General features: G+C 37.8%; 1 protein-coding gene across 1 annotated transcript in view; it reads right to left on the reverse strand.

Moving 5' to 3' along the window:
- The window catches only part of Cntn5 (contactin 5), a 476649-nt gene that overhangs the window by 95364 nt on the left and 356266 nt on the right, over nucleotides 1-25019 (reverse strand). The window lies entirely within an intron of this gene.

The following is a 25019-nucleotide window of genomic DNA, read 5'->3' on the forward strand; positions in this document are numbered from 1 at the left end:
GAGAATCTTTTGATGTACTGCTTATGGGATGAAGGAGGGCCCTGTAGATGACTGTCCAACTGATATAAACCCTTCCTTACCTAGCACTGTCCTTCAATGACTTTGTCAAAGTTAATAACTTTACTGTGATCATGTAAAGATCTTGTATTGTTATATCTCATGTTCCCCCCCCCCCCCCCCCGACAAACCCCACTTTTAGTTTGTTCTTTGAGACATGGTTTTACTATGTATGGGCTGGACTGGAATTCAATATTCAGCCCAGGCCTGCTTTGAACTTGCAGTAATCCTGATCTTTCTGGTTCAGCCTACTGAGTGATGGGATTATAGGGCCACCGAACCTGATGATTTATTTTCTCCCCCACAGGGTAAAACAATAGAACGACCTCAATATCCCCTAGTTTTCATGTTGCAAAGGAGGGAAGTTTGGCTTGAATGTGCACAGTTTATAATAACATCCTCCAGGAATTAAAGCATAAACTGAGTGCTTAAAAAATGCTTAATAAACTATCCCAGAGAAGGACCCCCAGATCCAAGAGCTTTTAATGTTGGATGGAATGGAGGAACGTTCCTTTAAAGACAATGTGTTTGTCCTTACAAGGTAAAACATACTAATAATTATTTAAGAATTTAGTTGTTTGCTTTTGTTTTGAAATAAATGAATGGGTTTGTCATATCATGAAAAGAAAACTAATGTCTAGGGATCCCTGATTTTTATCCTCAGTGTTTATAGGAAGGGTATGTTGTTATGAGCTGTTAAAGCTCTCATCACACAGAAGTTCTTTTCTTTCAATGAATTACTTTGTGATCCCCCATGTTTTAGATCTCTCTCTCTCTCTCTCTCTCTCTCTCTCTCTCTCTCTCTCTCTCTCTCTCTCTCCTAGTTATTTTTCCTTATGGCTAATCTTACAATTGGAGAATCTAAGGGTATAGGATTTTTTTCTCATGAAATAATTTGTTAAGACATAGTCTGATTGATTCATATACAAGAAACTGCTTCATAGCAAGAATGCATTAAAAATGAATTAAAATGTCACAACAATTACTTTCAGAATGAAATAAATGTCCATCAAATGTCTTAATGATGACTTCCTTAAGATATACCCTTACTCACAAACCTAAGGAGATTCATTTTTTTATGTGGCTGTTTTCTGGTGGGATGAAGAAATGTTATCCACCTTCTCATCTCACCTAGACCAAGTGCTCAGTTCTTTCAAACACAAAGTGAAAACTTTAAAACACTCTGATCTTTCATTTCAGTGGAGAAACAAAAGAAAATTAAATATTATAAGCAGTTGTTCAGATTCTAGTCAAGATCATTTATAAGTGATGGAATATTTGTCTCCAGCAGTTTGGGACCACCCTGGCCCCCCATGCTACAGGCTTCTAGGGGCTCATTCAGCCCAGACACTTAACTTAGTAGCCAGGAGTCACTGAGTAGTACATCCTGGACCAGAATGGAAAACTTGTCTGATGAGAAAGTAGAGAAGCAGCCACAGACATAGCAGATTTTTTTTTTCTAGAAATAACTCCACCTGTAAGGATGGCTGTCATTTCTCCTGCTTTATTCTGGGGCTGTTATTTGTTTTATTTATTTATTTATTCATTTATTTATCTATTTATTTGCTTATTTATTTATTTGTTTGTTTATTTTTGAGACAAAGTTCTCAATAGGGTGTCAAGGCTAGTCTTAAACTCAGAATCCTCCTTTGTCAGCCACTCAACTGCTGGGGTGACAGGTATAGCGATCACCTCAGCTTTGCTCTAGGTTGTAAGCATCCCACCACCAAATGAATTTGGTAGCAGTTTAAAATCAGCAAGGGTAAAGCTTATGGCTTTGAAAGTGAATTTGTAGCAGCACACTCCTATAATTAAATAATTCACATTTCATTTTACAGGTATTTTCCTCCTAAATAATTTGTTTTCTTTTGAATCTGAAGAAAAGTTTTCAACCCATTTACTTTCTGTGGAATCGAATTGAGAGTGAATATTGATGGAAAGATGAATAGAGTACTTAGGGTCATATAAACATGCAAATAATTCAGGGTCCATAGAAATAATCTCTCCTTTGCTGTCTGTGTGCGGCTCCTGAGACTAGAACTCCATCATTATCTAGTGGTATAAAATGTCTGTGGCCTGTTGCACAGACCTGGATACCATGCCTATTTGAGGAGCTGAAATTGGTTCATTTTGGGCTGATATCTTTTCTTTTGGATTATACCTGCATTATATTTTTTAAAATCCTAAACAGGGGCGCTTATAAGCAAAGTGAATGGACTGTGAACAGTAAACCTAAATTACTCTTTCTGTAGATTTACTGCTCTTTCAAGAGAAGTAATGAGGAGAATTCACACGGGAACCCATTATCCTTAATCTGAGCCCACAATGTGCAGCTCCTGTGAGAAACTGCAATTCGTGCAACTTTAATGAAATGGTTACTTACAGGGAGCTTTGCTTTCTTCAATTCAAACTTGGTTTCCACATCTTGTCTCTCAGGAGGCATTCTCCCTCTCCTCTGACTCTCAATCTCCTTCCTTTCTTTCCTCTCTGCTGGTTTTGGTTTTATAAGCAAACGGTGTTACCTGTTATTGCAAATGAACTTCTCCACAACCAGGGCTTAACCTGGTGCTTCAACTAAAGCCCCATATTGGTGCATGGGGGTCTTTAGAGACAGCTCTGCCTGTGAGAACAGTGTGGATTGGCTGTTCACTTTTCCTGCTCACACAATCTTGTTAGAGCACTTGGAATTTCTATTTGTAACTTGGAAATAAAATAGGAAAACGGTGGCTATCTTTCCACCTAAGTTCAGTTTCTAAATGAACTCCCTCCCTCCCTCCCTCCCTCCTCCCCTCCTACCTAATGTGAGAAAGGTACTCCCTCTCTAGCCCAGGCTGATATCAAATTCCATATGTAGCTCAGACTGGCTTCGAACTACATCCTGCTGCTTTAGTTCCATCTTTCTAAGTGGTAGATGACAGACATGAGCCTCTACACTAGGAAGTAGCCGCTTTTTTAGTTAGACTTCACTCTAAGAACCTTGAGCAGCCCTGCCCGTGGAACACTGCCAATTGTATTCCTAAGAATGGAAACTCTTCCTTGGATCTGCTGCTCAGTGTCTGTGGGTTCTGTTTGAAGTCCAAGTTCTTGACCTCAGTAACGAAGGCTCTATAGAGTCAGCCTCTCCTGCAGCAGAGTACTGTGATGCAGATCAGCCCCTCCCAGCTGTGCGCCCTTGGAACACCCCCTCCCCCCGCCCCGCCCCCCTCCCTCCTAGTTGCAAAGGCTTTGTAGTGGGGCAGACGTTCTTTACCTGAGCAATTCAATTCAGATCCAGTCAGCTAGGCTTCCTGCAGTCTCCCTTAGCTCATTCCCTGAATTTAGCCCTTTCTGTGCTGGAAGTTTCTCCCACTGTCTACATTCCCAGAGCTGAGCAAGCTCAGAGTTGCAGAGTTGCCCAAAGCCAGTAAGCAAATTAAAGCATGAACGCAGCTAGGGCTTCCTTCTCCTTTCTTCGCAGCTGACAGTACCTCTCCTCTGTTCTCACTGTATTTCCTAGAAGAAATTAGGAATGAACATAGAAAAAGACACCAGGGAAAGGCAGGGGGGTGAAACACTTGAAAGGAGATATTGGTTTAGGAGCGGTGTTGTATAAATCCAAGCTCTCCTTCCTGATTTCTAGACAAAATGGGAAGAGGTTCAACGGTTCAAGGCCTCTCTCAGGCTTTTGTGAGAAGGCCAGTAAAGCCCCTAGCAGTATTTCTGGAACCTGGTTAGCGTTTGACAAATACTGTTGTCAAAGGGGGCCTAACTGCGCTTTCAGCAGTCTTTCTTCAGTGTTCGCTTCCTGTCCGAGCTGAATGCCAAGGTTTTCAACGGCTGTAGAAACGTGTTGTTTTAAATAGGTATTTGGCTTTATTTTAGACACAGGTGTTTCCCATACCCTTTCACCTTTGTATTATAATAAACCTCCATTGGATGTAGACATAGTTGACTGAATTCTGGCCTTGGTACAGCACCTCCTAAGTATCCTTGAGCCTCTGGAGAAGTCAGTAATAGATGACCTCTCCAGCTCTCTTATTCTCTCTCTCTCTCTCTCTCTCTCTCTCTCTCTCTCTCTCTCTCTCTCTCTCTCTCTCTCTCTCTCTCTTTCTCTCTCTCTCTTCCTCTCTCTTACCCCTCTGTCTGTCTGTCTCCATCTCCACCCCCTCCTCCCCTATGCATTGTGGGAATGTCAAGTGAAGCGCGGTACATGCATAAAATGATTGGGTAATACTTCAAAAGAATGAAGTGCTAAGACACATTTTAAGAATAGATTACAGCAGAAATCTGTGCACACGCCAACATAGCAACCACTAGGAAGATGTTAAACACTAAGATCATTTAACCTAGATTCTAAATAGGAAGCTCCATTCTCAGTGAGTTTCAATGCTGTTGTGGATGGCGATTTCTGTTTTTTACTTAAGCTGTATTTCACTTTCTTGGGGGTTTATGTAGCCTACAATGCTCAGCCATGACCCCTCAATGCCTATAAAACATTGCTCTTTGTAAAGCAAAATGAGATGATACAACTTCTATAAGATATAATTTAATAAAACTCTTACCTAATGTAAATCCTGGGAGTTATCTCTGAGGTATGAGTTATCAGATAACATTAATGTCATAAAAATTGTCTTAGACATCAACATATTTTCCTAGTAGTAGTGTTTCATTTCCCCAGGTGATAATTTGTTTAAACTATGCTATCATCATATAGTGTTATACATATATTATCTTTACAATATTTTTTCCCTTAAACCTTATAGAATAAGGTTTAGATTAATGCTGATATAGATTTTAATATCATTTAAAAATAGTTTATACTGATTAATTTTTGTGCTTAAATGAAAGTATACATTCTTTGAATGTTATGAATAAAGAAAATAGGCAAAGTGTTCCTTAGCAAAAATATTTCTGTCTATCAGAGTGAAATATTAAATTACTCTAACAATACATTCAAGATTCAAACTGTTTCTTGATGTTTAGCTTCCAAACTAATATTATCATGAAGATTTTCATGTACTAAGAGAAACAGTCTTACACAGTGAGATATATTAAATAAGAAAATTAAGTTGTGAATCATTGGTTAAGTTTAAGATAACAGTATCCAGTCACGTAGGCCCCAAGTCAGGAGTTGGTGGTGTCAGTTCATTAGCCTGGGTAACTGAAGACCAGGCTTTATATAAATATATTCAAAGCAGACAAACACTAGGTCACTTGTAATTCAATTTTAGGATGATTAATTTTAAAGTAAAGAGAATAAGTCATATTTACTACTTAGATGAGAAGCACGGGTACAAAGAGAGCCATGAATGGTTGACAAAATGCTCCATGTAGTCCACCCGTCCTTCTGTCTCCAGTACAATACAGGACAGGAGAGTGAGGTACTCAGCTAGCCAGTGATGCAGAGCTGCAATGTGTCACACTTATTCTTTAAGTGTCTTCTTTCCCCATGATGCAGTCTGTGAGTCTGCCTGTCTAGATAGAAGGAAGTGACAAAGCAAAGGACTTCTGATGTGTACAGTACCATATGCTGACAATTGAGCTCTTCTGGAATACTTTCCAGACGTCGTGTTTTCTCAGACTTACTCTCCACTCCCTTCTATCTGTTGATAAAAGTTTACCTTCCTGATTTCCGGGAATATATGTCTCACCCTTCTTTCGTTGTTTATATAGTGTGCTATTAACCAATTCACCGTGTATCCATTTCTGCTGTTATACTTGAAGTGTGGGGACATAGATTGCAGTGAGCAAGTGTCCCTCAAATCTACCTTCAAAAGAAGAAATGCAGGGAGGAACCACAGGCTAGGTTTTTCATACTTGCATGTGGGCTTTGAAGAGCTGTGGAGGGAAGTGGATCTGTTTCTCCTGCTAGAAAACTCAGGTTGAGTCCAGAGAAAGATATTTTCTTTCTGCATATCTCACGGAGTTTAACAATAACTACTTTATTAATAATTAGGAGGATTGACTACAAAGGTTTTATGGGTTTTGTAGACAAGACCACACTATGTAGCTTAGTCTGCCTTCATACTTGCAACCTTCCTGCCTTAACCTGCAGAGTGTTGGGATTAGAGGCTCGTGCCACCATGCCCAGCTTTCTAAGTAACCGACAGAGTACATCGTGTTTGCTATCCCTTTTCCATTTCTAATGTCTACCCCTTGGATGTGAGCCTGGTCCTTCACTTGTCAGTCAGTGACAAAAGCTGCTGTTTAAGATGCCCGGATGCCACTCTCTATCACCATTAGACTTAGTCGATTACTTGATCCAGTAGAAGTGGATCCTCTGATTCCTTTTTCAAGCATTTTTTCCATTGGCCTGCTAAAGTTTCCAAATGTGTCTCATGTTAACATTTGCTCAAATCTTAGCTCTTTGAGAATGGTTTCCCTGACATCCAGGAATATTTGTGTATTTTATGAGCCTCAGTACAAAGTGAAAGGCAAGATCTTTCCTTAAAAACTAAAAATTTGCAAATGGCAACATATAAAAGTATTGCTTTTCACATGAGATACTTGTTGTGAGACTCAGTGAAACTGTACAAGTCACATACATAGGAACTGGATGTTCTGATTAATCCAACTCACCTTGGTCATCTTGATATTACCTGTGTCCCCCTGCGACACTAATGCCCATTGGAGGACATGGTGCTATCTGAGATGAAATTTCTGTAAATAAAACATCTCTTCTCTCTAAGTGCTTGCAATTTTGTTCTTCATTTGAAATCTTTTTCAATATATGCTGATGTGAACAAACAGGCCACATTTATGTTTTATGCTAGAATAATTACAGGAACACACTTTACCGTTCATTCTGAATGTGATACTCTACTATGACTGTATTTATGTAGTCTGTGTTATTTTTCCAGACATTCTTTGTCACTTTTCTTGTTCCTACAATGCAAACCACACACCAGCACACCTTTGTCAGCTTGTCGGTGACAGAGAAAAGCCATCTTATACTCGAAAGAACAGAGCTGGGCACTTCTACACCTCACAGCCCTAGAGCTAGAAGGGTCACAGAGGGCTTTTCCTTCTTTCTCACTTAGAATCTTCGAAATGCAGTGACACATGGCTTCTCTTTAAGTGGATTCTCAGCAGGAAACTTAAACTCCCATCATTAAGACTAGAACTTCCTCTCTGTGCTCTGCCTGGTAGATCAACCTTCTTGTGAAATTTTTTCTGTGGTGCTATCCTAACACCCGCCCCATAGGCTGGCTCAATGAGGCAGTACGGAGAGTAACAAGATCTTAGCAGGCACGACAGGCAATAAACATTTTTGCTCCGACCGAATTCTTCCACTATAGAGTAGCGGCATAATCACACTCTCTTCCCTAAGGTCTGTGCTCCCAGAGTTCTGTCTCTGGGAAGTTACTCAAAGATGATAGTGAGATAAAGACTTTGGTTCATTCATGAATGAGCTTGTGATTTGTGAGCAGCTAGCAATAGCCTGGCTTCCAGGAGAGCTCCAGAAAATACCTTACAGTAGCTTCTCATTTCCCTTGTGACTACAGAGAAAGAGAACTATGCATTCAGTTGCCAGCTGTTTCCTTGAGTGTCTTGTAGTCTAGGCAGGAAGTAGCACATTTTTGGCACCCTGGGAACTACTTCCTTCTCCTCCACTCTGCACGTGGAGGTGAGCTGTGATCTAGCTATGGGCTCTCCATGCCATGGTACTTCAGTGGGAAGAGAAATCACATCTACTACCGGGTAAGATAACACATACATTTGAGGAACTTAAATGCAATGTGAATAGACAATAGGTCATAACATGACGAGTTAAAACATATAATAGTACACAAGTCACAGGGAAGAGTGATTTCAGTATAAATAAAGAAATAAAAACCAACCTGCAACTAATAATTTCCTGCAGCAGACAGTAAAATTGGAGAGCAGAGTACAGGAGGCTTGGCTAAGGGGATGGTCAGTGTACAGGTGGGTAAGCTCTGGGCACCTGAGTCTCTGTCTGGTGTTTTGAAGTTCAGTTATGCTTCCTATCAAATAACACCTTGTTCTGATTCAACTTACAGGTAATTTATTACACTAGTTAAAGCAAGATTTGGTAAGTATATCAAAATAAATTGGCCTTTTCAATAATAGTGACCATGGAACTGTTAGTAGAAGCCAGTTTTATTAACAAAATAGTGTTGTTCTTCAAGCTCCTGGTTTTGATGAGCCACATCTGGACATAGAATGCATTATCTCCTTTTGAAACACAAAATTAACATTCTAACTTCATCTACCCACTTCATTTCTCCATGTACTTATTAATCTTTCCTGTGATTGTAGGCTAACCTTGACAAAATCCTCTACATGTGACCTGTAACTGACATGTCCCCTTGTAGCCATGTGAAGCATGCTATGATCCAGTGTTCACTGAATAATTTTTCAGATTTGAATCCATAACTGTATATTTTAGATGGATCTATATTTGACTGACATTTCTGTTTCCATCTTCTCATGTGTCCAATCTATCTTTCAAGATGAACACTACCAGCTTGTTATGTCCTAATACACTGTATTCCAAGGTTAAATGACATTTACTCATGTTTTTACATTGTCAAATGGTGTCTACACAAGAATCTAATTCCTTCCTGGCTGTGTGGATGAGTATATGGACCCCTGCCCACAGGGTCTTCCTTCTGTTACATCAGCAGGGTCTAAACAGGTAGAATAGAGTAGTCCTGTCTCGTTCATCAGGCCCCGTACTGACCCAGCATTGTGAATTAGATCAGGTCTTGACAAGTGCAACAAGTTCTCGTGTTTCTTTGATCTTTTTCTGGTGCTAGAGACTGAACCTGGGTGTGTGCAGTGGTAGTTGGAGTGTATGCACACCTATACACCTCTGTGCTCCATCCCAACCCGTTCCTGATTTTTGTAGAGGACTTTAAGAATTAGCCTGGAATGAATCTAGCTTGTCTGTTTTATATTGAAATCTCTTAGACATAAATAATCCTTTTATGACTTTTTATCCCGGCATTGAAGGAAAGGGAGGCCAATGCTTCATCCTATAGAATGAGAAGACACATTGTCCACTTCCAGTTTGCTCCTTCTCTCATGGGGTAATGATCAGTTCCCATATGATCTTGCCCACTGTTACTTTCAGAATATAATATCTGACCTTACTTAGTGGTCCATGAACTCTGCAGAGACTTCTGCCAATTATTGAGCTCAGCTTTGATGAGTTAAATTCAGTATTCCCGATTCCCATTTCCGCCTTGTTCATGCTTACTCTTTCCTGTTATTATTCATTACCCTTCAGAATATATTGACCAAGCGTCACAGTGTAGCATATTCAGGTTGTGTCTTCAAAGCTCATGGTGGTGAGAGCTTTGTTATGACCTGGTGGGGTTTAGTACTCTGAATATTCAGCCTGCTTCCCACTACACTGGCTGTTCTGCTTCCTGGTATTGTGACTTCTTGTTCATTCTCATTTATTTTGCTGCTTCTTTTATTCAGAGATGGAAACTCACTTTTTTGACCCTTGATTCTAGATTGGTCATTGACTTTTTTTAACAAACAGAATTCAGTAGAATTGGTATACTGGAAATTCTGTGACAGTCTCTTGAGAAGATTTGCAGTCTTATTCTACATGCTTTGGAACATTCATTTGTGGGACTGTATAAAAGGTAGTTATGTTATAAAGATCATAGAGAATGGCCTAGAAAAAAGGAGACATCCAGAAATTTGTAATTGTTGCAACAATTTGAATCAAGCTTAGAGACTTGTGAAGAAAAAAATCACTTGTGACCCCAGTGGAAGCAGCACGAAGACCTTGGCAATTTAGCTAACACTTAGAACCAAGGGTAGTGGCATTGGGCACTTGTGGAGCCCCACCCTGTCTTCTGGTGCTGGGATGTGAGTCCTGCTGAAACTATGGCTTAATCTTGAGGTGCTGACCCTGGAGCTAGACTTACAAAGGTAGGAAGGACAAGTTTGACACTCTTACTGAGTATGGAAACTGGATAGGGATTGAGAGACATTGAAGAAATTGTCAGAGATGGTTGATGTGAAGGTCACTTCATTCTACTGTTGAAAGGTTTGTGAACAATGTCACCTGAAATAACAGGGACTATGCCTTACTCCTGTATATTAAGTGAATTTGCCTAAATGGGATTTCAGAGGAAGAAGGGTGGCATTGGAGATGCTTTAGCTCAGCTGTGCATGTAGAGAAATGAGCCAAAGGGGGACTGCTCATTCCACAAGTACAATACAGCAAAAATGTAAAGGAACCAATCCTAGCAATTGAAAGATAAAACTTCCATTTCTAGTCTCTCCAAGAGACAGAAGATTAGGGAAAAAGGAAACACATCATCAAACAACAATCCCAGGATTCTCCCAAGTAATTGAAGTCAACAAGGCAAAGGAGTCAAGTTTATGGCCATAAGATTCTGTCAACTTACTTCAGAATTTCAAGAGCATTTCCCCACAGCATACAAACCAAACTCAAGAGAAACTCAAAGAATCTGGCACTGGAGGATGGGAAATGGGTGAGAAGATTGTCATTGGAGGTGAGAGTTAGGAACTGGCAGTAACCATTGTTGTGGTCCTGTGGAAGATGCAGGACTCCTGTGGAATTGTGGGCTCCACTAAGGGGCTGTATAGTCATGACACTGACTACTGACTCATCTTTTATGGTGATGTTCAGAAGGAGTTACAGGAACTAAACACTGACCACCATTTTCAAAAAGAATTTAGAGGAGACATTTTGACCCAGAATTTGTTAGGTTACATAAGAAAATGGTTTTATTTTCATGAGCTTTTATAAAACAATTCAAAAGAAGGGAAAATCTGTAGTATCATTGAGTAATATTGCCTAAAGGTATTCTTACCTATAATCTGCTTCTATGGGTATCAATGATATTGCATTTCCTTTTTATGAATAGTGGACCACATTTGCACCTAATGCTTATTAGTTTTGGCCACATAGAAGCCTTGTTGTATATGCATGAAAGAATGTAGTACTTATGGAGTGAAGTATATTGGTGGATATTTTAAAAAATGAACAAGGACAGTGAATGTATTTTTACAAAATATCTTTTTTTTTTTCAAAACTCAAAAGCTCTAATTGGAATCATTTATCTTATATCAGCATATCTTCAGAACATAATCCAGTTATGTATCTGGCTCTTTCAAGTTTGTCAAAATTTTGCTTTATGAGACATTCACATCTTTGTAAAGAATGATTGCTAAATGTTTTAATAAGCACAGAGCTTAACAAATAGTAATATCATTTCAGTTCTATGCTTCAACATCAAGTACTGTGAGTGCATTTGCTAATCACACTTAGAAACCAATGCACAGAAACAACCTTTGGGTGAAACACACCTCATTACAAAGGAAAAAAATTTGAGTTACTGAATCTAGTCCTGTTTTCCACAATCAGGAAGTCTCGTCAACCTCCAACACACTTAGAATGGAGGCAACCAAAGCACATCAATGTGAGAAGACTCTTTTACTTCCTTGAACACCATATGTACACTGAGAGCTACTACAGCCACCACCCATTGAAGACAAGGGCTGAAAACATTGGGTGAAAAGAAAAGTGAGTGAGAGGAATGTGTCAGTCAAACCAACTGTGAGAAGCACAAGGTCAAGCACGACTCTGAAGACACATTCGCAAGATCTGTGAACTGAGGAAACGACATTTGCCAGTTTTTGGGTGTTTCCCATGTTTTGAGGGTTTTATACAAGATGCTTTTGCCCCTTCCAATGTTCTAAAGGTTTTCCCATTTCCTTCTTCTCTTTTCTTAGCTTTCAGGCTTTACACTTAATAGTCTGCAATCCATCTGATTTATTTTTGTTTCTAGGCTCTCTCTGTGTATAGGAGTGGTGGTGTCTACTTTCATTGTTTTACGTGTAGATATACAAATTTCCCAGCATCATGTCTTAGAAAATCCTTGTTATTAGCACCTTTATTTAAAAAAAGAAAATAACCTAACAACAGCAACAACAAAATTCATTGGCTATGGATACATGGGTTTACTCCCAGACTATTTTTTTTTCTGTGACTTTTCCTCTCCCCTCTCTACAGTCTTTACCTTCATGTTCAGTATAGAGTCTTTCTATGTAGCCCAGGCTGGCTTCCAGCTTTCTGTCTTCCTGTCTTATTCTCCATTGCTGGAATTAGATGTTAAACTGCCACACCCAGCTTCAGCTACAGATTTTAGTATACTTTGACAACAGGTAGAGTAAGACCTCTTGCTTTAATTCTTCTAGATTTTTTTATTTCTTTTGCTTTTGATGGCTTTGGCTATTCACCTTTCGGCTATTGTGTGGGTTGAACACAAACTTGGAGACTGGTTTTCCAGTTATGTTAAGAATTTCATGGGCATTCAAATAAAGATCACATAGATGTTGTAGAACACTTGGGCATCTTGGCTATGTTGATTTTTCTAATGTGTGAACTCAAGATATCTTTCCATTCTTTTTTGTAGTGTGTTCTCTTTGATTTCTTTCCTTGGTGGTTTATAACTTTCATTGCAGAGATCTCTTAGCTCTTTCGTTAAGTTTATATCTTAGTATTTTTATAACTATAGAAAGTAGAGTTTTTTTTACTCCTATTTCAGACAACTCACTATTGGAGAACAGCAATGTCCTGTTTGTTGTTTTCCTATGTGAGATCCTGCCATCTGAGAATGGTGACAGTCTGTCTCTTTCTAATTTGCATGCCATTTATATCCTTTCCCTTACTGTTACCGCTGAAACTTGTGGTGTCATGTTGAATATAAGTGGTGAAAAAGGACATTTCCTGTGTGTGTGTGTGTGCGCGCGCGCGCGTGCGCGCACCAAGGGTTTGGTATACACTAAGCATAACATTCTGTTATTGAGTGACAACCTTAACTCTATTGAGTGTTAGATACACACACACACACACACACACACACACACACACACACACCTATATATATTATATGTATAAAACAAAGGATCTTTGAATTTTATAAAATTCATTTTTACCTGCACTGAGATGATCATCATGTGAATTTGTCATATTGATTGATTCCCATGTGTAGACATATTCTTACTTTCTCACTTCACCACAGTAATATCTACCATGCTGTCAGAATTGGTTTGCAGTTTTTTTTGGGGGGGCATATATTGGTGTATGTACACATATGGATATTTACATGTGTGAGAGTGCTTAGCAGTGTGTGGTGTACATGCACATGTGCATGTGTGTAGAGGCCCATGTTGATATCAGTGTCTTCTTCAGTCATTCTCTGCCTTATATGTGGAGACATCATATCTCACTGAACTCCACACTCACTCAGAAGACTCCCTGTCTTTGCTTCCTAAGCACTGAGACTCTTTGGGTTCTGAAGTTCACACTCTGGTCCTCAGGCTTGCGTGGCAAGTGCTTTCCCTGATCAGTCATCTCCCAGCCAGCATTTGACAGTGTTTTGTTGAGGAATTTTTGTACATTTGTGAAAAGCACCAGGAACATTTGGCTATGATTTTCTTTCTTAGTTGCATCCTTGTCTGGTTTTGGTATCTGGGTACCAATGACTCTGTAGAATGTATTTGTAAGAATTTCTTTCTTGTCAGTTTCTTGGAATATTGTAGGATGAATTGGTGTTAGCTCTTTGAATATTTGGTAGAATTCAGAAATGAATCCATCTGGTATTGGAGTCTTCTTTGATGGTAGACTTTTAATTACCAGTCCCATCTCTTTCCTCTCATGGTCTGGTTTTCCATTTTTTCATGATTCAAGACTGACAGGTATGTGCTGTCATGAACTTTTTCATTTCTTCTGTATAGTCAGGTTGTTAAATTTGTTTGTATGAATCTCCTATTGTGTTAGCTAGAATGTCTTCCTTTTCATCTCTAATTTTATTTATTGACTCTTTCTCCCTTACTTACTCTAGCATAGTATATCCATTATACTTTTTTCAATGAACCAACGTTTTCTTGTTGGTCTTTTGTATTTTTATCTTTATTTCATTTTTTTCTGCCAGACATTTATTATTTATTTTTTCCTATTAAACTTGTAGTCTTGTTTCTCTGGTTTCTTGGGATGTATATTATCAGGTAGTTTTTCTGAGATATAGCATAGATTGCTATAAAATTTCCTCTTACTAATGTGAAAATAGATGAAAATGGAACCTAGCACTCCCCAGGCTTGGCATGTTGCCTCCATTTTCATTCATTTCACACATTTTTAAAGTTCCTTTAAAAACTTCATTCATAACCCATTGGTGGCTCAAAAGTAACTCAATTTCTATATGTTTGCACATTATCTAAAGTATTATTGTTGATTTCTAGTTTTATTGCCTTGTGCTCAGAAAAAAAATACTTAGTATGGTTTCAACTTTTAAGTGTGCTGAGTGGCTTCTTGTTTTGTGATGTGTCATATGGGGTATCTCAAGAATGTTCCATGTGTCATTCTGCAGCAGATAGGATGTTCTGTGAGTGCCTGCAAGGTCGCCTGTGTACCAAATCCAGGTCAACTCTAACTCCACTTTTATTTCTTCTCTGGGTAATTCATCCGTTCCTGGAAATGGGATGTAAAATTCTCCAGATATTATCTCATGAGAGTATGTGTCTTCCTTTATGTTTATTGATATTTGCTTTATTAATAGAGTGCTTTGATGCTAAGTGCATAGAAACCTATACTTGCCATTGAGTCTTGCTGAGATAGTTCCTTTATTCTTATACAACAACCTTCCTTTTCTCTTTCCTGCTCCTAATTTAAAGTCTGCTTTCTGAGATTAATAGAGCTATACCTACTTTCTTTGAATTCTGTTTCTGTGAGTGTCTTACTTATTTTTTCAGTTTCATGCCTTGTATGCCCTATAATTCATGTCTTATAATCGATGTCTTATAAGCAACATATACTTGAAAATTGATAATTATTATTTAATCCATTCATTAACTCCATATATTCTAATTAGAGAATTGAATCCATTTCCATGAGGCTGTTATTACAGCCATTCTAAAGTTTGTTGTCTGGTTCTATTTTAGTTTCTTTCTCAGTTGTCTTCTATAGTTTAGTGTTTTACTCTAGTAGTGCATATTAATTCCCTGTTGATCATTTTTGGCTTATTATAAAATTTTTCTTTATGTTTATATGGGGGCTTAAAGAAATATCTTTTGACTGTAACAAGCTGTTCCGTAAAGACAGCAAGTTAATGTGATATAAAGATAAGGAAAGAAAACAGAAACTATATTAATAACAATTTACTTCTGTAGTCTTTTGTACTTGTGGTGGCTCAGTTTGGTCTGTCTTTATTGCCTATCTTTTAATAAATCATTACTTCTTTAAATAATCATGTAAGTCTTATACTAAAAATATTGTTAATTTTACAGTATTAGAGGGGATGACTTTCACTCATTCCAATGCTTTCTTTTTTCCTACTCATTTCTCTCAGCTTGCAGAGACCCTGGCAGCATTTCTAAAAGACATATCTAGAAACAACCCTCAGCATTTGGTCTGGTGATATCATAATACTTTCTAAGGGATTTTATAAAGTGTGGTATTCTTGGTTGGAAGATCCCTCAGTACTCTGAAAACCTCATAGTATTATCTCCTATTCAGTAGTTTCTGTTGTGAAATCTGCTGGCCAGTGAATTGGGACACCCCTGTATAGGATTTATTTCTTCTCTTTTGGCCTTAATGTCTTCTAGCTATCATTATCATCTATCTTTGAGAAGTTAATTGCAACAGATCTTGCTGTAGTTTTGATTGAGTTTGCCTGGTGACCTTTGACCTCATGTACTGATCCTGGGCTAGATTTGAGATGTCTTCAGTCATAACCATTTGAATGAGCTTTCTCCCTCTTTGTCTTTCTCAAGTGGTTATTGAACCCTAACAACTCAAGTAGTTGCTTTTTTTGTCTCATGTTAGTGAAAACTCCCTGTCCACTCCTTTGTTTCTTTTCTATTTTCAGATATCCTGTCTTTGAGCTTACTGTTTTTTCTCTTTGATCAATTTTCTTGATGATGTCTTCCATTGTATTTTTAATTTCACTTAGTTTAGTATTCATAGAAATAATTTCTGTTTCATTTTTAAATTAGAGATTCCATTGGGTAAATTTCCCCAACTGAAGGGTCCAACCATTTCCCCATGTTTTTTTGAGATTTGCTGAGCTTTCTTACAAGAGCTGTTTTAAATTCTCCTTGTTGGACTTCACCAATCCTTCTGATGATGTGGTCAATTTCCAGTATAACATTTTAGCCTTTTGTTGAAGTTAACTTTCCTGAAAATGTGGTCTATGCTGGCATACATTATCTTCTTGGCACTGAAGGATTAGTTATTCATTATAGTTTATTAAGACTTGGTGGTTATGGTTGTCTTTCCAGAAATTCTGAGAAAGCTAAGTATTTACTTTTAAAAAAGGATTTATTTATTTTATGTGTATGAATGTTTTATCTGTATGTATATATGTGTACCAAGTCAGAAGAAGGTGTTGGCTCTCCTGGAACTGGGGTTACAAATGGTTGTGAGCTACCATGTGGGTGCAGGGAATTGAACTAGAATCTTCTGAAAGAATAACCAGACCTCTTAACCACTGAGCCAACCTCTCCAGCCCCTGAGTATTTCCTTTAAACCTGTAATTTCTGCTATTTTAGCCCTAAGTGAGACACCAGATCTAGATTTGCCATATACATGTGATTACTCTTTCAACACTAGAGGGAGATAAAAGCCCAGGTTTTCCTACATCCATGGCAGGTGTGTTGATTGTTGTGAATGGGGAAAGAACCTAGAAAGGATATATTTTCCCAAAATCTCTCCATGGGACTACGGTAGGCACAGATACCTCATCCATATTTAAAGGTCTGCTCTCAAGCCCTGTAGGACTTCTGGTAACTCTGGTCACTATGGACAGATGAGCCCCAGAATCCTACAGGACACCTGTGACTGTCAGTATCACAAATAGTGTCATACCTTGAACCTACATCCTGTCATGATGAGATAGCACTGAGGGGAAATCAAGACTCACAGTTGGTAACAGTCATCTCATGAAGTAGACTTGTAGGCCATGACCACCTGAACAAGCCTTAGTTAATGTTGGTCATTCCAGAAGTCCAGTAGACTGGGACTGTATCTACCTGTCACTGTGGTTCTGGAGATACTGAAGCAGCCTAGAGGTGGCCATTAGGGTCTGCCCATGGTTAAGTTTCACCAGAGCAGTACAAAGTTTATGTGCAAGTCCTGTGCCAAGTACCTTGTATAACACTGAGAGAATGCAGTCCTGCTTCATTTTGAGCTGCTCCAGGATGCGCTACTGTTGGGAAAGGCAGTGTTTTGCCACCGACTTGGGTGATAAGCAGAGCTGTCCTGAGTCTCACCCTCACAGGAATCCCATGGGCTCTGGTACATGTAGGGTCATGCAGTGATGCAGGGCCAAATCAGATCAATGTGCTCAGAGCAGAGGCCTGTGCTGCCACAGCTGACTTCTCTCCAAGTCTTCACATTTATGTACTGTGAGTTATTGGTGATACACACCAACATATTTGACCTAAAATTCACTCTGACAGGGATTCAAAACTTTAGGAGATAAGGGATGCTAGTCTCTTGCCTAGAGAAAAGGACATTTTTTTTTATTCTATAAACATTCTGTTGCTTTTAGAAGACATCTTAACTTTAGAGAAATCATTTATCATTTTTCAAGGACCTTACATATTCAAATGTTTCTTTAGCCAAAGGGAGGAATTCTCATTTTAGATAGGTTGTTTTTTTTTTCCAATTTGGAACTCTTTCTGCATTGAACATTTTCTAATTCTAAAAGCACCATGAGGTTTTTAAACATCTTCCATGAATTAAGGATGCTTGCAATATTTAAGTGAGAAAAATGTGACTTGGGGCTACTGGAGTTCACTCCTGAGAATTGATTGGTGTTGGCTTAAGTATGTTTTAAACTGTTATTTGATGTCATTTACATTGTTAGTTAGATTTCATTTTTGAACATAAAGCAGAAGGTCACTGGACTTTCAAATTAGGTTAGGAACTTTAGAACCTTTGGTTTTAAACTTCATTTTGAAGATGAGACCTTGGCAGATGGCAAGGCCCATGTATTGGCCTGAAGCTAATGAGGGGTACAGTCATGTCCCCGCTGAACACAGGCTCGTCTCCCTGGTGATCTCTTAGTGTGTAATGCTGTCACCCCACAGTGAACCTTCATGCTACAGAACTTTCCCAAAAGCTATTGCGGCTTCTATTCATTTTGATAGTTTTGAATTTTGGAGAGATGGTCTCCTTCCTTCTGTCTCTGTCCAGGGTGGTTTGGAGTTTCCTGTGTAGCCTAAGCTGGTTATGAACTCACAAATTTCCAGACTCAGCCTACTGAATGCTGAGTTATAGGCAAACCACCATGCTTACAGGATCAATTTCAGCTACAAACAACTTAATTCTTGGAAACTGAAATCTATGTTTTGGACTCTAGCCTAGAGAAGGGTGATTGTAAATATATAAGCATACATATGTTTACAGATGTTTTCTGTTTCTAAGTCTTTCAACATAGGAAATCCATTAACATTTTAAAAGAAAAATATCATAATAAATTGGAGTATAAACAAACCATGCAATATTTTGAATCTATTGAAAGGAATGAATTAGAATTTCTCCCCTGTGATCTTGAGTTTTCAAGATTATTATTGAATGAGAGGAATGGTATGTGGAGAAAATGATAGACGATGGTGCAGTTTTTTTGTAAAACAACAATTACGAATCCCCTTGTTGGTGTGAAATTCCCTCTGGTAAAAATAAGGATAATGGAAACCTCAGGCATACTTTGCAACATTAAAAAGCTGACCCTGGTGTGCTACACATTCCCATGGCACTTGTGGGAGGACACGGATAGGAAGGAGCAAGTTCCCAATGTAGTGTGTGCTGTGATCTCTCCCATCTAAATGTGTGCCTGTGCATGATTGAAGAGATCAAAAAATCATGGTTAAAAATAGGAGTGCTGAATGTCTTATGGCTTTGTGATTCCACGTGTTTTTAAAACAATTTTATTCCTTCTAGATTTTGCAGCAGGTTCAAATGATCTATGCTAAAGTTGACATAAATATATGTATATACAGGTATATCTACATAAATATATATGCATATATGTATATATATGTATCTATGTGAACAATCCACCTTTGTCTTGGTGAAAACTAGAAAACTGATTTTGATTTAGTAGTTAGTGCTTACTCATGTGTTTAGTACAGAGAGAAAATAAGCTAAGTGTTCCCACTAATTGCGGATATTATAAATCAATCGGCTTTCTTGGCTGAAGTGGTCCACAGCTGGACACCAGTTTTGTGTGTTTTGTTTGTACACTTTGGTCAAGTGAAGACACCCTTGCGCTTATGTAGGCGGTTATTTAGAACTCAGCCTCTTTATGACTTTGCCTCTAGAACTCACCATCTTCCCCACACATCTATTTATACCGTGTTCACATTTTTTTTTGGTTTAGTATCAGACCCATCTAGGACTATGCATGCTTTGTAGCCATCTAGAGTTTTCATAGGTTGGTTTTCCATTGACTCTGCATTGTACATTACTTCAAAGTTTCTTCACAAAGTTTCAATTTTATTTTATTTTGGGGGAGGTGTTGGGAGGCTGTCTTTGCAGTCACCTAGTCTTCATTTTCAATCCTGCAAAAGTGGTAAAATACAGGCACCTACATTGCAGGGCCTTAAATGGTGCATTGCCTTGCTTGTAGCATCGACAACACAATCAACATAAAGCTTATGATGATAAAAGTCACCTCCAAGGTTGATGCAGAACTTCTAGATCCATAGACAGCATTTCTATCTGCTCCTGGGAGCTTCAGGTTTCACTAGAGCTCATGTTCTGGATGTTTCTTGTCAAACAAAGACAGTTTGTTGAGCATTATATCTATACTTTATTGGGAAATGTTACCTTCTGGGTCTATTTTCTGTTGCAAAATACTATGTCTTAGTTTTAAAATTTGTATCTTTGGAAACTAGCCTTCAGGATTTTTTTTTTTTTTTTGGAAAGGTGAACTGTGTTTTATTCTAGCCATTGAAGTATCAATTATTCAAGAATGTTTTGTTATTGGAATGTATTTTAATCTATTGATTGGGGTTCAGTGTCAGGGAGACAGGTTTCCTGTGTATCTGCCCACATTTCACAGCCAGTTCACTTTCTGTTTTGTAATTTTTTATTTGTTCATAGCAACTTATTCTGAGATCTTTGACACCTAGGCAGAGTTAGTCCTTCTAAAGTCTTCTCATTTCTGATTACATTAAAAATACCAGGAAACCTAATAAAACACGAGCGTGGCAGGAATGCAAAGACTTCATCTTTGTTTTGGGCTCAATCACAAATTGTCCATTGTCTTGACTGTCTAGAAGTACTAAGTTGTAGGTCTTTACAAAAATATTCTCTGAACATAGGGACTCTATGCAGAGAAATATACAGTCAAATTTGAATTTTCTTTTGGTGTATCTCACGATACAGTTATCTGGCTGTTACAGTCTTCTTTAATTTTAAGTATTGGATAATATAACCATGTCATTGACATTCCTAGGATTCATGTTCTTTGGTGCTACTTGCTGAAAGGCCACACTTGAGAAAATTAATTTCTTGTCATTGTGTTCACATGAGGACATTTTCTCTTCAAGTTCAAGCAACTCAATCAATGTATATATGCTATAAGATGTTCTGTAGGTTTCAAGTCTCAAGTTTCTGCATCATAGTACATTAGTCATCTTTGCTTTGGTTTTTAAATGTTTAAATACATTTAAAGATCTCTTTAATTCTTAAGTCTAATATTTAATTGATGGCCCCCTACACTCTATTCATTCATAGCATGTTAAAACCATAGTAATAAGCATAATAAAATGAATGAGTGACTTAGGAAGTGGACAATTACATGATTCTATGGTGTTTTTTGTTAGGCTATTTTTTTTTATCTTCACTACTTTCCTTAGATTAATTTGTATTATCACAGCTTTACATAATAAACTTGTAATTTAATTCTAGAGTCTGATCAATTTTGTAAATTCTTTGTCTCCAATGCTTCAAGCTTCTGTAAAGTTTGCAATGTAGATAATAACACAACCACTTATTAGAAACCATGAAAGCATGCTGGCTAAAAGATTCTATGAATTCAATTTTGTCATGGGATATACATTATGTTCTAATTTTAGACATACTCATATCCATTTATAGTTATTCATTAATAAAATATATGTGACTTTTCCTAGAAAAGTACAGTGCAACTGTGAAAACTACTAAAACAATTTTCATAGAAATATTTACTGTGACTTATTAATGAGCCATGGGATTTTGTTTTGTTACTTTGCTGGGAAAGTGATGTTTAGATTGTGTTTAATAGTCACATCAGCATATCATGGTTTATTCAGTTAACCAGAAAGGGTAGCAAATACTGTCTTTAAGCTTTTTTTTTTTTTTTTGGTAAAATATACATTGAACCATTAATTTTATATTAAAACTAATTTTACCTGACAATTTCTTCTAAACATTACCAATTTACTATTATCAAATAAAGTGATTAAAAATTTCCCACCATTCTAAAAGAGAATACAAACCACACGACATGGGAAAAGGGCTCTCTAACCAGATCAAGTACTTTGACTGTAATGAGATAGTAGCTAGTTAATTAGTCTGAGCAGCTGACTTATTTTGTACTGATAATTACAGCATGTGTTGTCCTTAGATTTGTGGAAATAATTATTTTTCCAGAGACTCATTCCCCTCACACATGACAGCAGACATAATCTAGTTACTAGTTTAGTCTTAAGGATCATACCATAACGGAATAAAAGAAGCATTTGACAGTGATATTAACTATGTAGTTTGTGTGGTAGATGGCCACAGCAGGGTTCCCAAAGTTTTCCATGCCTTCCTTGGACCCAGAGCCTTGGGCAAACTCCCCCTGTGGCTCTGTGCTTTATTGAGTGGCTTTCATAGTTTTTGAGAGCATACAGATGTTTGCAGTGGGTGTACTTTGCAAATTGTTATTTTGGAATCCCATGTCAGCCCTGTGGCATAACTTGAGCTTGACTTCTGCACAGGGAAAAGGCAATTTAGAGCCAGTGACAAGCCATCCAAGTTGCCACTTTTCTTAAACAGCTCCTGGGCCACTGGAGAGTTGATTGCAATTAGCATTAATGAGTCCAAATGAAGGCAGATGCAAAACCACCTAACTGAATCCAGCTAAAATGACTGAGTCACAGATCAGTATGGCATTTCATTTCCACCAGCAGCTAACTGAAACCTAAGTTTGGAGCTATGACTGAGAAAGGCTTCGGTGATCCTTTCAAAGGGGTTGTGATTTGGAAACCTATGAAATTGTGGCCAAGCAACAGCTGATCAGCTGGTGACAGATAACACAAATAACAACAGTACTTAGCAGTTTCTTCTGTGAAGAGGTAGAATTTATCATTTGGGTTACTAATGACTTGTTTTAACCAGTAGAATATGGCAGACATGACACTGAAGAGGTTCCAAGTCTAACTCTAGTTGGTCTTGATGCTTCTGCTCTTGAGTTTCACGTCCTTGAGAGTTTTATGCAAAGCAGCCTGATGAGCTAGGTTTGTAGGCGATGGGAAGCTGGTGGCCACCTGTACATGTGGTTCTACTCATGTCCAGATGACTCCCCAAATTAGTGCCTTGAAGCTGATTGACAGCTGACTGTTGTGTTTTGATGAGAAGAAACATGATTTCCAGGTAAGCACAAGTTGCCAGCCCACAGAATGAACACTTGTTTGAAGCCACTAGGGTTTTGCTGGGAAAGCTGGAGTTCAGACGGCTTAATACTCATTTCAGCATAGTTATGATAAGTACTTCTTAATTTTTTATAAAATTTATATTTGTACCATATTTCTTATAACTATAAGAGACATATAAATTACTAACATGTATTTAAGCATTAAGTTTTCTCCTCTCCAAAGATGTTTAAATCTATACTCTTCAAACATAAAAATGAAAGAGCAAGGGATTAGTCTGGGTGATATTCTTATGAGCTAAAATGTGGATGTAAGAGCAATGTACTCAGAAAAATTAAACAGATAAACAAAAACCCAAAAGCCTCCTTCATGCTGTCTCTCTTTTTTCTCTTAGTATATGCAAGCTAGTCATGGCCAAAGGTCAATCTCAGGTCTTGTCCCTAATGGTACTATCTCAGTTTTTGTTACAGAGTAGGCTAGGTGACTAACCAGTGAGCCTTGGGGACTCATCTATCATCATTTGTCTAGTCCTTGATTACAAACAGCAGCATTCCCAACTTTTTATATGGGTGCTGGGGAGGGAACTGAGATGCTTGTGTTTGGAATGCACATGTTGTTATCTGAGCTATCTCCACAGTGCTTGGCTGCTCTTTAAAAAGCATATTGGAACACTCTTACTGAAAGGTTTGCATCTCTACCCAAAACACCAGAAACACCAGAGCAGTTGATTCAAAATGAGCTGCATGAGAAGAACACAATGAACAAAGCTTCTCTTGGAGTTTATCATGTCAGGAAAATACTAAGGTGTTTCTTGGCTGGCACATTAGAAAAATCAACCAGAATATATGCTCTGGGGACACTTAGAGCATCTTATTACCATATTTAATAACACCCTACAACAGACTTTGTAAAGATGCTGTTTGAAAGGCTAGTCCAGTTATAAATAATGCAGAATTTGATAGTTTCTTAGTACATCATTATCAGTGTTAAACACAATGTTGTACTGTCATAGTAAATGCAGTTTAATCACATTAGCTAGTTTGGCTTCAAAATAGGAAATTCTTTTAGTTTTATGAAACACTTAAAATATACAATAAGAAATAGTTGATTTTAAAGTAATTAAAAACTATTAGTCACTGTATTTCTTACCTTCTACTAGCTGATTCAGCAGGCTTTAGTAATGAGCTTTGTTGAATACAACTGATCATTAATTTAAAAAAAGTTTCGGCTAATGATGTAGCTGTTTAATAATTTGCATTATCTTCTATAGTTTATTTCAATGGTACACTATCTCAGCTCTATGAAGATTATCCTACCAAGCAGTTTTTAAATCTACCTGTTTACCTGAGGGTTTTCAAAAGGAGAGATCATGTCTAATCTACTAATTTATACCCTTTCTTGATTAGTGCTGCCTACACTACAGTTAATCATGAAGTGTCTATAAAGTGAACAAACCTAGGCATTTCCCCTTCTGACATTGGCATATTCATATTTTGATGGGGCAATTTACCAGTTGTGAGGGTACTAAAATCACTGTTTTTTATGATTAATAGTTTGTTTGACATATACACTGAACTTATCAAACATATCTGCCAGGCATGGTACTAGGTGCTAGCAGCAGAGAGAAGGATAAATGTTGGTGTTCTGAAAAAAATGTTGTTGATAAACGTGTAGTATGTAAAGCAATAAATGTGGCAGAAAGCAGACATTCTGACCTTAGTCCCTTTTTTCCATAACTGTATTTCATCCTCAGAACTGCTTCAGAATGAGAAGCAGCTTCTATAAAATGGGCACACAGCACTCAGAAAATTGTTATCTTAACGTCCTTGAATATTGGGTCTTAGTGTTATGACAGTTACTTTCTCTTTCATGTATTCCACAAAAAGTTTCAAGCAACATGTAAATTTATGTGAAATACATGTAAGCAGGCTATATAGTACACACTTTACCTCTGGTAATTTGGAAAACTCTCAAAACATTACTTGCTAGGTACATATATCACAACATAAGTGAAACTAAGAAAAATCACAGGACTTTAAGTCTTACAGGTGAAGAGGGAAGCCATGTTTGAGACAGAATTCACACAGTAATATATTAAGTGAGTTTCACATGCATTCTGAGGGTGTACGTTTCTTGGGGTGTTATTATTTAGGACCTCAGTTTTTTCTGTGTGCCTTTCACCTGATTTCCTTCTCTTCTTGTCATTGTTTTGTCTACAAAATCCTTCATTCCCTTTTTAGAAAAGACTTGGGAATTGTTTGGCTTCACAGTCTGCTCTGCATGAATAGGTTGGATAAGGTGTGACTTTGAGACCTTGAAAACATTACACCTACTCTTCTTGC

The sequence above is a fragment of the Peromyscus eremicus genome, chromosome 7 (genome assembly GCF_949786415.1).
Source record: "Peromyscus eremicus chromosome 7, PerEre_H2_v1, whole genome shotgun sequence".
Lineage (NCBI taxonomy): Eukaryota > Metazoa > Chordata > Mammalia > Rodentia > Cricetidae > Peromyscus > Peromyscus eremicus.